This window comes from Drosophila kikkawai, chromosome 3R (assembly GCF_030179895.1).
Source record: "Drosophila kikkawai strain 14028-0561.14 chromosome 3R, DkikHiC1v2, whole genome shotgun sequence".
NCBI classification, from domain to species: Eukaryota; Metazoa; Arthropoda; class Insecta; order Diptera; family Drosophilidae; genus Drosophila; species Drosophila kikkawai.
This window is the reverse complement of record NC_091731.1, coordinates 29,160,829-29,173,225: the sequence shown is the minus strand read 5'-3', so window position 1 is coordinate 29,173,225 and position 12,397 is coordinate 29,160,829.

Here is a 12,397-nt window from a genome sequence, read left to right as displayed (position 1 = left end):
AGCTTTGAGTTAACTAAATTAGAAGGCTTTTTGGATACATTAAGACACGAAACAAATAAAAAATATAATTTTATACAAGATTTACAATTTAAAAAACGTTCTTGAAACATTTGTAAGAAAACTCAATTCAAAGGGAAACAATAATAAAATTTATTAAAGAAAATAGATGAACATTATGGTCTTAAGTCTTGTCGATTTTTATGTACGGAATACTTTTCTGCGAACTCTTCTACCAAGATTAAACATTCCCAAATTTATAATAATATGAAATCATTAATAACCCTAATAAATGAAATAAAACCCAAGTACCTACGCAGTTTCTGATTGTTTTTAAACTGAATATAATTTAAAAAAATCTGCTCATACGAAAGTAGTAATCTAATTTAAACGGAATTCAACTTGGGAATAAGTTGAGTTAAGTTCAGAAACAATTTCCACGATTCATTTGTGTTTACTGAAAGCCAAATTACGAGCCCATAATTTACGATCCAAGTCAGTGAGCTTGAAAATATTTTGCAATTTGCCGAAATTGTCCTCTGTCGTCTGCGTTGCGTCCTTGCCAATAATTTGATATTTTCCTTTAGGGCGGGCAAATAAAACTCCCCCTGCGAATGCGGGCAGTCGTCAGCCATCTTGAAAGGACATTTTCCGTTGGGGAGGACGAGAACTGACTGACTACTGTGTGGTGTCGTGTCCTCGCCGGCAAAAGGACGGCTGCTAATCGGAGCGGGCGAGAGGCGATACATTTAGGAAATTGTGCACCATTTCGGCATTTTCGCAGTCAAAAAAAAAAGAGGAGAAGAGGCGGGCAAACATTTACGACTTATAAATTATCGTTGTTTTTCCTTTAGTTGCGCTGCCGGCCGCAGGACACCCAGAAGGGCGGGAATGAGGGCGAGGGCATGGGTGTGGACTGTGGACTCAGGACTCTGGACTCCTCAGCATTGGGCCCTGCTGATTGTGGAGTTTCGGGGCATTAAGACACTGACAGGCGCAATTTATGGCCTCCGCAGTTGCCGGCCACAGGGCTGGGCTTGGCACTCAGGGCCAATGCCCATTCTCCTCGCCTGCCACTCACACATGGGATCCTGCAATTTGATCCTGGGCTTGGCCGAGGACGAGGACGAGGCCATTGTGCCAACTAATTTCCAATTTAACTAATGAAAAATGGACGTGGCATTCGGCCAAGCAAAATATTCCCAGCCGCTGGCAATGCCGCAATTGAAGCACATCGCAACCGAAATTGGTTAAATTCCAGACTGGCTGGGCTTGAAGATTAAATTTCCGAGAATGTTTCGGTTGAGCTGGATCATCTGGAGCACGCCTCTTGACAAAATTTTAAGAAGGCTGTTTTCTTTAGTATTATTTGGGGCAGGTTTTAGGAACAGGAGCAGAAACATTGGGATTTGGGAGTTTAAAATAAAACTCTTAAGCAAAGAATACTTATTTTAGGCTTGATAAAGAATTACAAAAATAAAATACGATATAAACTTTAACTTTACTTGCTTTGTTCGTCTATGGAATCTTTAATCCGACACGCTCTTTAATTCACTTCACACTTTAACTCAATCTCCGAGTTGATTTTCCGCCAAGCCTGAAACCATTAAATCTGTTATGCAAATTACATTTTTGATTTTTTTAACGCGCGCTATTAAATTCATATGGTTTCATTATAATTTGTTTTTTTTTTCCTCCATCTTGAGCGTGGCTTTTGGCAAGTTCTAAAAAGCCGGAGGAATGCATTTGACATCAGCTGCCAGAAAGCCATTTTAATGCTGCCCAAAAAAAAGGAGAACGTAATTTCCGGCGGGCGATAAAAATGATGCACAACTTCATCGGATCCTGGGGGCTCATCAGCATTAAAAAATGGCGATGCGATGCCGGAAGAGGCAACAAAGATGCCGGGAAAATGTCACAGTTAATCGAGCGGAAGGGGTTGGAAAGATGATATACCCCGGATCGATCATCCGCCCCGTTGGCCGCGGCTTGGCTGGCTGAAGATGAGCCCGCAAATACTACTTCACTTCGACTGCCTCGGCCGCCGTTCTGGAAGCACTGCTAAGTTTTAGTATTTTGTTTAATTGGCTATAACCATTTTTTACAATCGAACGCCACTAGGAAGCCCACCTCTACCCCCTCCGAAATGAGCAGTGTCTGCCGGCGGCGCCCCTTCGCAATTCACTCACTGCAGTAGTTAAAGAGCTCCGTAGGTCTTAGGGCCCTGGTACTTTTATGGAGTCCGCCTGGATTGTAAGCAAACTGTTGTGGCCCATTCGCGAAACGATACGAAACGAAAATATTATTGACGATCCAAACTAATTGAGACATAAACTTAATTTGATGGCTGATTTCATAAAAACGCGACAACGCCACCGAAATCAATGCAACTTGCTGTGGGAATCAAAGGAAAATTGCGTGAGCCGTCGGCAGAGAACTTCGATTTCCATAACAAAAGTGAGTAAGTGAAGCCCGCTCATTATGCAAATAGACAAATGGGTTATTCGTATTCACATGGATTTATTATCATGAACTGTTAGGCCATAAAGTATGTTCAAACATTGTTTTTTCATTCCCCCTTCTTTTATTTTTGTTGTTTTATAGCCCTTGTGGGTTGGAAAGTGAGTAATATTCTGATTTGTCATTTGTCAGGCCTCAGTTTACACATATTTTGGGCCAATTGGATAGCTTGATTAACTTGGTTTTTTCAGGAAAATATTTCTATTTGTAGGGTTCTGGCCTCGGCCTAGCAAAGTAAGCTTCCCTCTTTCCTACCACCCTAAAACGAGCATTAATATTTTAAATTATTTGCCTTTTCTTTGCTTTTATTGCTTCTGCACATATTAACATATTGACCAAGGCAAATATCGACCCACTAAAAGCGGATTTCCTAGTTTAGACTGATTTACATTTTGGTTTTAAAATTGAAATGCATGCACTCATAAAAATGTTTACCAAAAGAAGACACTTTTCAAAGTTCATTTTTAATTTTAAATACCTATTACAGCTGTAAAATTATTGTAAAAAAAATATTTTAAATCAATTTAATAGATTTTTACTGTATAAAAAAAGATTTTAAACTATTGATTTTTTGTATTACAAATCTATCTTCATTCTTATAGATTGGCATTAAATCCCAGAACCCTACAAATAAGACCTGCTGTGATAATCACGAAAACAGGCTTCTATCCAAAGCAAACCAGCCCCTGCATTCTTCATACTCCTTTCCAAGGTTCTGATGGGTCCGGATGAGTCGGCTGATGATAAGTCAAGATACACTCGCTCCTCACAAAGAGACTATAATTTATGTAAATGCGAGAAGGAGACCCAACACAACCAGCATGACGCGGTACGGTCCCAGGTTCGGACTCGAGGGATCGGCTTTAGTGGTTCGGGGCTCCAAGCTGGCAAAATGGTGGCGCAGGAACTGGAGGGGAGATCGGGAAGAGAGATCAGGAGACGAGCGTGGTCGCTGGCTGACTTGTCTGAGCCCGCGCCTCGCCTTCAATTACAAACACATAAATTCTCATTTCCATTTGACACATGACATCCCATAAAACTTGTTAAAAAGTACGGCAACAAAGGGCCAACCTCGGCGACCGAGATGGGATTGGATTCGATTTGATTGGATTGCGGAGGAACGAGAAACACTGCATCCAAAATGGTAAACTCTGCCTCACAATCTCAACGCTGGCCATAAAAAAAAACGGAGGGTTCCCGCTTTATTCTCTTACGGACGCCGAATGATATCAGATTTCTTTTCATTTCAGTGCCTTTCGTTTCGTTTTGGCTGAGAATGTGAATGTGGTTTTCGTTTCGGTGTCTCGAAAGAAAATGGCGGACGGCTCTTTTGATAGAGTCCGCGCTCAAAGCTGCGTACAAAGCGGGGCTCATTATATAAATCTCATTGATCCGCCATTAAAAGATACACTTTAAATGCGAGGCAGCGGGGGTGCAACACTTAATGGCTTTGAAAGCGAGGTCTGCAGCACATTACATTTCCACAAAAGTGTTTGAAGGCGATTCAAGTGGACAACCGACGGACCAGTGGAAAATCTTAAGCAAAAATAAAAAGCATTTTCAACTATTCGACAAACAAAGTATCTAAGACGACAGACAACAATCCTCAACCACCCTAAGAGGCAAATCCACTTTGTGACAGCCATTCGCATAAGCTCCTCTCCTCGACTCAAACATTTGATGCCATAAAAACGAAATTGACATTTTCGCAAAGTCCGTCTCGGTCCGTGGCAATAAATTTGCTTCTTTCTGGCATTTCCGTTTATTTCTACTTATCTCTTTGGCATTTCGCAGACAAAGGAGCTGCCGTCGACATTGTAAGGGGCTATTGTGCTGTCTGTCGGCCAGTGGCGTAGCTCCTAAGGATTTTAAAAACTTGAAAATAAACTTCAAACTGATTTTAAAAAGGTTATTTTTAAGTAAAACCTACTGGAGGTTATTGAATTCTGTATCTAAATAAATAGGAAATCAACAAAAAAATATTCAACACAATGAAAATAATTTATAAAAATATTGCAAGCCACAAATCTCTCTATTTAAAATTTTCTAAATGCTTTCTTCCTCAAAATTTATACAAAAATAAATATGAACCCCTTTAAAAACCCCCTGAAAATATTCTCTATAGCCGCCCCTGCTGAAGTTGACTTGGGGTTTTTACGAGTTCACGTAGCAAGGAATCCAGGGATCCTTCTCCAACGATTTGGATTTACGAGAACGCTTAGATTTCGCGGACGATGGAGCAGAAACCGTTACTGCCGCACGTGGAGACCTCTGGCAATTTCGACAAGCGTTTTTTCAATTGTAACCGGAATACCGCGGAGATTCAGACCGACAACTGATAACCAAAAACCGACTAGCGATCTGCGATACCCGGCCCAACACATGTTGCACACCGCTGAGCTCGTAATCCACACTGATTTGCATCCCTTCAGGAGACCAGCCAACACCCACGTTATCCCGCCGACCTTGAGGCCACCAGCGATACACTTTACATAAAGGACTCGCTTCGACTCAACTCTTTTCACCTCTTTCGCCAAATGGCATTAGAAACCGGATCGTAATGACCGTGCATTCGGCTCAAGGACACGACGTATCCTTCAATTGCGCAATGTTGTGCTCGATCACACAGACCGCATTTGGTCCAAGGTCGCCATTTGATGGTTATGCTAAGACATTAAAAACTGGCACAGTTTCTAATGAACTTAAAAGGTGCCGTGGGTAAACGGTCGCCCAAGTAATTTTTGTATTTTTATGAGAGCATTTTCCTAAGATGTTTCATTGCTATATTTACAGTGGCCAATTATGGTTTTGTAAGGGTGTTGATTTGGTATTTAACTTGGAAAGCAAAATTTTTTTTACATATTTTTAAGTTAATTTCAACACATTTAATTACTTGTATATATACAACCAATTTTATATTTTCGGTAACCTGTAACCTGTGATTTATACTCAATTACTAATAATTCACTATTTAAATATGTATTGATATAATTTACTAATTAAGTTTAATACAAAATACTATGCTAACGAGAAACTGAAAATTCTATGTAATTAAACAGTTTTCTTAGAAAAACTTTTCAAGATTAAAAATAAACACAAATTTATATAAAATTTAAACGTTTCTCTGGAAATACTTTTCTAAAAGGAAACTCAAATTATATATAATTAAAAGTGATTTTTTTAAGACTTCAAGATTACAAAATATATTTCCAAAAATTGTATATGTTTTCGTAGATGATGAAAATATTCTTAGAATTTGATGCTCGACTTTGTTATCAATTTTGTTTGACCAATTGACCTCAAAATCTGAAAAGTTCACAACTTTTGGCTTTTTCCATATTTTTCTATCAATACATTCTTTATATTATCATTATCTACGAATGTATTCCAATAAGAAATACTTTAATAAGAAAATGAAATTAATAATATATTAGTTACTTTAATTTATATTTATGATTATTTAATATTATTATGAATGGCTTGCTTTACGATTCTTTTATGACAGTTTCCAAGAGGTATTTCTGATATTGCCCTAGTCTGTTATGCTAATTTGTATTTTCATTGTTTTCGTAGAGAACTACATTTCGCCATTAAATATTTAAATTTAATTGTAATGGTTTATATGAAAAATTGTGTTTTAAAAACTTAATCATTTTACTGCAAGGTCAAAATGTAACAAAAATTAGGTTCCTCAAACATACAAACAATTTGCTTAAATAAAATCGAAATATAAATATTCCGCCACCGCGTTTAAGAGGCATACACACAAATATCGAAGTGGGAAAGGAAGAGGAAGCGAGAGCAACAACTCTTGGCGGCCATCATGGAATCTGACTCCGCCCCATTTGGTATACAGACTGTTTGTTGCTCTCTTATATTGTCAAGCAGACTTGTCTTATACGAATTTCTACTTCCTGCAACGAGGTTTGTGACTTTGCTAAGAGTTTTTCTGTAGCACACTTATATGGGCATGTAAGCAAGCGCCATAACGTTCCTGTGGCAAAAATTGAAATTGTAGTTGGCACTTGATTCGGCAGGTGTCGCCCTTGTTCAGTGAAATATTTTAAATTTATTTATTATTATTATTTTATTTTTTACTTTTTTTTAAGGCTCAATAGAATATTGTGTCCAAGTTTTACATCGATCATAGGAAAATTGATGAACTTATGCATATTTTTTATGCAAATTTTATTATATTTTTAAAATCAGAGTTTTGACTTCCAATTTTTATAAAAAATTGAGGAAAATTAAAAAAAAATAAAAACGCTACGTGAGTACATCGGGATACTTATCCTTTAACGTATAATTGTGAAACATTTTTTATGTTAGTTATTTCTAGGTTAAGAGTCTCAATATTTAATTTAAATTTTTAAGACATCCAAATTTTTATCAATTTTTGACATTTTTAACGATCAAATTTTGAAGAAAATAAAAAAAAAAAATGGTTTTCTGTCCCACATTCCTAGAATGACTCTCCTATTAATGCTGATTAAGAATATATATAATTTATGGGGTTGGAATGACTCCTTTAATGCTTTGCAAACTTCTAACATAATTATATTATAATACAGAAAGAAGATATACAAATAAAATAATGGGATTTCAATTTACTTATTATTTTTATTACTTAGATATATTTTATAAACTGTTCTTAATTAAACTTTTTCCCATGAATTTGGCTATTTTTTAGCTTATGTTTTTCTTGACGGATCTTTTTCTGCTCAGAAAGAAAACGAAATGACATCACTGACGCCATTATTTATTTCCGCATTAGGCCACGCCCACCCTCGCTGTCACGAACCGAAAACAACAACAGCACGAAATCGTATCTGTATCTGTATCTGTGTGTCCGCATGAACTGCAACAATGTTGGCGGCCATTCGCGACACAGATACACCGAGATAAGGTGGTGGTTGAAAGATAAGGAATACTGTTCCGAGGGGTGGGAAGTAAGGGGTGGGTATGCGTGGCTCCATTTTGCTGAATTGGATTAAGCGGCGGCGGTTCTTAAGTGCCGCCATTCCCGCTCCCCATTTGCCGTTATGCGTCGCGGGCTTTTACGGCCGTACGTGATCTTGTTGAGCAGCAGAGCCCGTGGGAAAATTCCCAGATGCCCTGCCATAAACGGCAACCGGCAAATGGCGACCGGAAATCTGTTTCATCCCTTCGCTGTTTCCTCTGTTATTGCGGGGATTTACTACAAATAGTATCACGCACTCCCGGATAGTCGAGTCGAATTAAAAAGGACATAAAGCGCGGCTATGATAACATTGTCGCTCTTAATGGACCTCGAGATGTGATTGAAATGCGTGGTGCAGAGGTACATAAGTCTGATGTATGCAGATTCTGTTCTATTTAAATGCAAATTCATTTCATAAAATACAAATAGGCATTTCCGTTGATACGGACATTTTGGCACTTTAAAATTAACGAAATATTAAATCATTTAATGGGACAGATCTTGCCTACTATTTATAAATAAGAGGTCCAAATTCCGCAGGTAGAAATTGCAATTGCAAAATATGCCAATTGCCTTAATTATTTATAAGCACATAAAGGTATAAATAATTAAGTATTCTTATCGAAATCCCAATAAAACAAGGAAAACAATACCCTGTTTATTTTTTTACTTTAAAATGTAACTGAGGGAAAACTTTAAGCAAACTGAATTCTGATTTACAATTTATATTCTTATTCTAATGGATGATGGAAGAAAAATTTGAAAATATAATAACATATTTGAGTAAATAAGACACCAAGTACATAATTAAAAAATATATATATAAATATATGAAATTCTATCAAAATCTTCATTTACCTTTAGCTCTAATCCCTTTTTAACACTGGTTTTTAGAAAAGAGAATCAGAGTCGAGTGGGAATGTCGTAAAATATCTTTCCCTACAACAAGGTTATAAAAACCACCTAATAAGAAAATATGTATTCTAAACACCATATTAAAATTTAAATTGTACGGTAATTTCATGATTTTTTGTTAACATAATCGGATTACTCGTTTTCCGCCGCACCACGAATTTTTCTGAAATAAAGTATGCGAAATAAAATACGAACAAAATTAAACATACTCGCAAGAGGTTCCTAAAATCAACAGAGAAAAGAGAACACACAACACCGATTTACAAGTTGAATAAATATAGAATGCGTTTTTTATTTGAGTCTAATTTAATTAATATGTCTTCGTCTTTGTCTTTTAAAGAAACATTTTCTTTCATATTGGTTAACAAATAATCTTATTGAATCAATTTCATTTCTTTTAGACCATTAAGGAGCATTTGTATTTTGAATTTTTAAACTATAATAATACTTTTATTATACGACAAAGTTAGCTATCGAAGCTTTTATGCGGCTTTTAGTTATTTTTGTGATTATTTTAAAAGCTAAATTTAGACCTAAACTATGCCGACGGATATCCTAAATACTACATTCTTCTATGCCATTTACAAGTTTTCGATTACATTTTCAAAATCATTAAATAAAATACATTTAACTATTTGGTCTTTTTTTTTTTAATTGCTCAATTTGCAAATTTTTAGCACAGCAAATTGGATTGTTTTTATTGTTCTGTCAAAAATTCTTCCATATGCTACAGCGAAAGTATGTCATTAAGAATCCTTTTGCATGCAATTAATGGCTAACTTTTGCGTAATTTACCTTCATAATAAACCATCGTGCAAGTCGACTTAGTTCAAGATAGAAAGTTCTACTCACCCAGACAACACTCAAATGGGAATCAAGCTTTATTTGATGACATTTGAATGACTTTGGTTTAAATCTCAGAACTGCAATCTTCGGAAAAGTCACTTGCCGTCGGCTTCCAATTAGAATGGTGATTTAGGATCGCGATTACTTTGATACTTGGCAATTAGGTGCAATAATTGGTAATGACGGGATATATATTTGCCACCGGTCTGGCCCGATTTAGCTGCGATTTGATGATGGCTATAATTTAAAGCACACAGTCATTGGGCTGGCGCGGAACGTTTATGAAAATTGCACATTAAATTTTTGTTTGTGGCCCAATAGTCTGTCAATTGCGGGTGTTATAGTTCCCGTTCTGGCTGTTGTTAACGTTAAATGTTAACGCTGTTGTTATTGCTGTTGTTGTTGGTTTATTATTTTAACACTTTCGTGAAAGAGCACGCCGACGGTTGGCCATGGGCTAAAGAGCCAGCTTGGGATGTGACTGCGAGGTGCGGAGCGTCATCGGCCGAGCGCTGAACACTGAACTGAATGGTGTGCGAGTTGTCCACTGTCTGTGAATCGCTGTTAGTTTCCAGGAATCGCAATCGCATGGCACACTCGCACACCCCACACACTCGTTCACTCACAACGACAACGACGCCGACGCCAAGAGTCACCCAGTCTCAAACCCAAACCAAAAGCGATGCCAATAGGGCTCTCTATGGACGTACCTCTATGGCATACGCATACTATGTACTGCACCTAGAGAAAATGAGTACATGTTTATCCTTAAATAAAATTTAATATTTAAAACAATAAGCAGTCTTACACTAAATCTAAAATTTGTGTGCAACTGTAATAGTTTCTCTTGAACTCAATCCAACGTTCGTAATCCTTATTCAAACCTTTTCCTTATAAGATTTTCCCAATCCAAATTGCTTCTTTGAGTGTACAGGAAAATCGGCAACAACGGCGACCGTGACGAACTCAGAGGGGTTGGGGGCCTGGGGAAAACTCCGCCTTCGGTTCTCGGTCTTGGTCTCGGTCTCGGGATCATAAATAGTAGATAAACAAATAAATAAAGCGGCGCGGGGGGAATGAGATATATGACGGGCATATATCTTCCATATCGAACCGCACCCGGACACACGCACCCCCAAAAAAGAATTCGATATTCTTCGATTTCGGGTCTTTTTGTGGGGGTTGCACTCCCGTTCCAGATACATAAATTCGCCAGCGACAGGAATCAACCACCGACCGTTGACGCCCTCGTATCCGCCACATGTATCCGTCGTCCGTATCAGTGTATTTGTATCTGTATCTGCGCAGTGCGCCATTCAAGACAGGGGGCAGTACCAGTCACTTGCTAAAGATACAGTCAAAGAAATCAGATACAAAAGTATTAGAAGATAGAATTCAAATTTTAGTGACTGTATTTACATATTACATTTTTTGGTTTGTTTATAAAAGTTCTGGATCTTTGTCATTTCTACAAAACATTTTAAATTATTTTTAATAGTTAATCATATTTTCCAGGTATTTCTCTGAGTGTCCAGTTACGGATACGCTCAAGAAGCCGCTTCGTGCCACGTCAAAAATCAATCGCCATCGGCGGATGCATTTTATCGTGCGCAGACTCCGTTTTATGAAGACCAACGATTTTAGGGTGGACGGCCACATATATCTATATATCTTATTCTTATTTACTTTCCCAGCACTTTTAGGTATAATAATGCGGAGCATTAATTCGCAAATGTTGTCCAGATAAAGATACGACCTGCCGAATTGAGTTTGACCCTCAATGAAAATGAAAGTCCTCAACATGAAAGGGAATAATAATTGCAAAGAGCTGAAGGACTTTGCCCTCAACGGCAAATTGCATTAAAGTTGTCAGCATTTGGTCCTTATATATAAAATAGAATACAGTTAAGTTTAATCAGGAATTTTTACGTTTTTATTAAACATTTATTTACAAATCCCTTTGATATGCTCTTTATTTACAAAACACCAAAGTGGTTTTTTATTGAAAACACAAAGTCAAGGATTGTTTACCTCCTAAAAAGTACAAACTTTGGTAAACTATAGTGTCAAATTGATACAAGTTTGTAAAATATTTTAAATGAATTAAAATTATTTCGATTAATAATATAAATTGGGAACAGTACTTTAATAGTTACAAAATCCACATCTCTTAGTTTATTGTTTTTAAAAATCCTGTTGTAAATATAAAACTGAAAGTAAGTTCCCTAATAAAATCATCTGCCTACCGATTTCCTAAATTCTCGGCCGTTATGAGCATAGAAATGCATGTGTGAATGGAAGGGCCAACAAAGGTAAGTTCTCTGGTAAATCCCGCACAGAAAACGGCCACTTTTCCAAGCCGTTATACGGGGGACTGGGAAAGGGGCCAGGGGATGTGAGATATGGGATGCGGGGAAAGCGCCACGGTCCAAAGAGCCGACGCGACGCCTGCCTGGCCAGGTGTTTACCTGCGAAATGGAATGTGTTGCAAGCTTTGTGCTGGCACTTCCTTGAGACCGACCCGAGTCCGAGTCGCTAAGTGGCTGCCCAAACAACGCGTGCTAGTGTCGTACGACTAATCCAAATTGTTAAAATCTCCTCCACACCCAGCAATTCTATGCGCAGGAGAACAACTACGCGAAAATCTGGTAAGATTACAGGTACTATTTTTCAGTTTTTGTTAAAGTGTGAAGGTGTTTCCCATCCTGATGTTTTGAGATACATTATCAAGCTAATAATTATTTTTTTAAGATATTTCATTATTATTTTATGTATATTTTCATGTGAATGGTATCCATCTCAATTTAACAAATATTAATTATTATTATTACTTTTTTAATACCCACAAAATGTATTCCATGAATTAGATTTATAATTTTTGGTTACTTTAAAGACCTGACTGGGTCTAATTCCTGTAGGAATCGTTTGGCAATTGGCCAAAACTCCAAGCTGAACCAATCAGTCACGCTCTTGTTTTACCTCGAGTCAAATATTTTGACGGTTCGTCAAAGAAGTGACAAGACAAACCGACACAGACACCGACACCGGAACCGATAACGCAGTGCCCCAGAATTTTAGGTTTCGGCTTTCGGTTGACTCTATTTCTTCTTAAGTGCCGACCGTGCTAAAGGGGAAATCACACATTTTGGCCCGATTTGC